The following is a 3,726-nucleotide window of genomic DNA, read 5'->3' on the forward strand; positions in this document are numbered from 1 at the left end:
CCACCTGAGAACTCTGTCATAGACCCAATCCCTCCTTCTTCCCTGGCTAATGGGCAATGACCCGGACTCTTTCATGGGTGGCTGCTGAATCCCCCCTGCCACTCCTATGTGTGGATGGGCTCATCAAGCTCAGTGCCACCACCAGCTTGTTGGTTGTTGTGGTTGATGGATGTGGTGGATGTATTGAGACCGACCCCTGGTGTAAGTGGGATTTCTACATCAATAGCACCAACAATAATGTAGTTGAAGATGCTTTCAGTAAGGTAACAGAACATGGCACTCATTACTCGATTGTAAAAACTAGTTTTTTTATCCATCTCATCAATAACCCATAGAACATTGAAATAGAAATGAGTCATAGCAGGATAGTGACTTGTCCCAAGACCATTTCTATCTGAACTTCATCAGAAAAGTTGAGAAGAAGGGCAGCTGGGTGGTGTAGCGGACAGAGCACCAGGCCTGGAGTCAGGAGGACCTGAGCTCAAAATTTGGCCTCAGACACTTACTAGCTGTGTGACTCTGGGGAAGTCACATAACTCCGATTGTCTCCAAAAATATTAGAAGAACAAAATAAAAAATAACGACAGTAATCCTGGCTGACTTTTATGTAAAGCTATAGAATTTGCCCAGTGCTTTCAACATGATCTCATCTGAACCTCACAGCCCTGTGAGGTTGGCATCCATTCCTTGGATGATAAAAATGAAGCTCACAGAGCTTAAGTGGCTAACTACCCTCCCTTCCCCCAGCCCTGGCATGGAATGCCCTCCCTCCTCATTCTTGGCTCCTGGTTTCCTTCAAGTCCCTTCAAGCTAAAATCCTGTCTTCTACAGGAAGTCTTTCCTGTCTCCTCTTAATGCCAATGCCTTCCCTCTGTTGTTTATCTCCTATTTATCTGGTCCATAGCTTGTTTGTACACAGCCACATGTTGTCTTTCCCATTAGACTGTTGGCTCCTTGAGATCAAGGACTGTCTTTTCTCTTTCTTTGGGTTTCCCAGTGCTTAGCATAGTGCCTAGCACACATTAAGCACTTAATAAATGTTTATTGACAAACTTGCCCAAAGTCTCAGAGGTGGGATTTAAACTTCAGTCTTCTTACTTCGAGTCTGTCACTATCTCCACTGTACTATGTGACTTCCTGACTGCAGTCCAATGCAGATTTGGCTTGCACCAGACTGGTGTGTTGGGCTGAACTCTAGGCTTGGCTTGGGGTTAGGCTCATGCTCAGGATTATGTTGATGTTAAGAGCTAATGTCTGGACTGGGCTCAAGGCTACACAAACTTGGTGGGGAGGGGCAGGGCTGAAATCTGAATTAGAATGGTCTCAAGGCTACCCTGAACTGAGGGACTGATGTCTTGGATGGGTTCTGGTACAATTTTCTTGAGTCTGTGTGGAGGAACAAACTACTTTCCTTCTCCTCTCAAAGCCCTCACTGGGCTACCCCTGCTCACATAAACATTATCACTAAAGGGACAAACTTACCTGGCTACCCTTCTTTTCTGGATGATGTGGAAGACAGCAACTCTACCCGCAAGAAGGTAGGGATCCAACCTTGAGTATGGGTCCCCCAGTCTAGACTGATGTCTCAGGGAGGCACAAATGAGTTCCCTCTTGACTTAGGACAGGTGAGATGAGGGGATTGGGGCTGGGTAGAAGTCACAGAGGGAATAATTAGTTTCTAAGTCCTTGTGGACCCAATCCGTATAGTTCCTTATATTAATTAAGGATGTTATTGGTGATTAAGGTTCTACTGTGATCTTTAGGGATTTGCTTTCGTGGAGATTTCCCACTCCTTTACTCTGAGAGCCCTTAAACTTCTCTATGTTGCTTTTCTTCCTCCCCTCCTCCCGCTTCTGCCCCCTGAGCCCAGTGTATATTCAGAAGTGAGACAGCTGAGTGGCTAAGGCTGTGGAATGGGTAATCTGGAAGCCTGAGTCCTTGATATCTGTGGTGGGGTAGAAAGAATCTTATACTAGAAGGAAGAGAAACTGGATTCTAATCCACTTTCTGCTACTAACAAGCTGTGTAACCTTGCTTGGGCAATGTACTTCATATCCTCAGGTCTTAGTTTTACCCACTCTAAAATGAGGGAAGGTCCCTTCAGGGCCTGACAAGTCTATGGGTCTTTGAGTCCATGTTGTAGTAATCAGGTGTCTGAAGGGCTCTCATGCTTAAGAGGGAAGAGACTTGTGGGACCAGGAGCAATAGAAAGAAGGTATGGATGAGGAGAAGAGGCCTAAGCTTCCTTCTGTAAGAAATGGGAGGAGGATTTTTGTTTCCACAGAACTAAAGGTGTGCTTCCCCGCCCTCCCCCACCCCAGCTTTAGCAGAGACCAGGCCTCAAGGTCGGTCAGGTGAGAGGTCAGAGGCTTATAGGCATGTGCATATTTTTTGAGAAGCCAGTCTGGGGAATTAGAGAGGCCAAACCCACTTGAACCTGTTCAAGCTTATCTAGGGTCTGGTCTTGGTCAAGAATCCAGGCCTACTGATTTGCATAATTTGCATATGTTAAAGAGGGAAAGTAGGGGAAGTAAAAGAATATAGTTTAATCCTAAACTAAAACAAGGAAAATCTAATTAACTTCACTTTTGCTTCTGTATCCTTATTATCCTATTTATATAAACTGTATAACCTAGGAAAACTATGTAAAAAACAAAGATTGTAAACTAACCATGACTCTAGCAGGAGTGGAGGGAATGGTTACCCCTGCTCCTGCAGCTGTATCAGTGTGAGTGTTCCCATGAGCACTACACCTGCTCTCTCAAAGAACATAATAAAATGCCTTCCTGTGCCCACTCTGGTCTTGAGTTCTTTGGGTGAGAATGGGCAAATCACATGGATTTTCCTAAGATCAAGTGAAGGGAAGCAACAGGCAGCAGAAGCTTGCTGGGCTTACTCCCGGATCTTGTCTTGGGGTGTCCTGTGATCCCCACTGTGGTGTTAAGAGGGCTACCACTCTGGATTCCCTTGGGGAACCCTGTGGTCTGCACAGCCTTCTTAAGGGGACATCACTTGGGACTTCTGGCCCTGTCTCGGGAGCCTTGTGATCTTACTGCTGTCCTAAGGGGCCATTGCTTGGGTCCTCCTTAGGGTCTGACCCCTAGGAGGCCCTGTGATCCCCACAGATTAAGGGGTGGCTACCACTTGGTCTTCCTCTGGGAGTCCTGTGGTCTGTACAGCCTTCCCTAGGGATTATCACAGGGTTCTTCCTCAGGACTTTGGCCCTGTCTAGGAAGTCCAATGATCCCCAAAGCCGTGTGTTCTCACAATTTGGGGAAGTCCAGTGATCCCCAAAACCATGTTTCTCATGCTTGCTTGCTTGCTTGTTTGCTTCCTTCCTTGCTACCTTCCTTGCTACCTTCCTTGCTTCCTTCCTTCCTTCCTTCCTTCCTAACTTATCACTAGTCCTGCTCTCCCCTACCACCCAATTGGAAAAAAAAAGATAAAAGCAAATCCCTTGTGACAAATTCGTAATCAAACAAAATAAATTCCCATATTGATCAAGTCTTAAAAAATGTCTCATTTTATACCTTGAGACCATCAGCCCTCTGTCAGGAGATAAGGAGCATGCTTTATCTTCATTCCTTTGGAGACACAGTTGGTCATTGATCAGAGATCCAGAGTCTTTCAAAGTTTTTTTTTGTTCTTTACAATGCTGTTTTTGTATTGTATATATTGTTCTCCTGGTGCTTCTCATTTCATTCCACTTCAGTTCGTACAAATTTT

The sequence above is a fragment of the Trichosurus vulpecula genome, chromosome 1 (genome assembly GCF_011100635.1).
Source record: "Trichosurus vulpecula isolate mTriVul1 chromosome 1, mTriVul1.pri, whole genome shotgun sequence".
NCBI lineage: Eukaryota > Metazoa > Chordata > Mammalia > Diprotodontia > Phalangeridae > Trichosurus > Trichosurus vulpecula.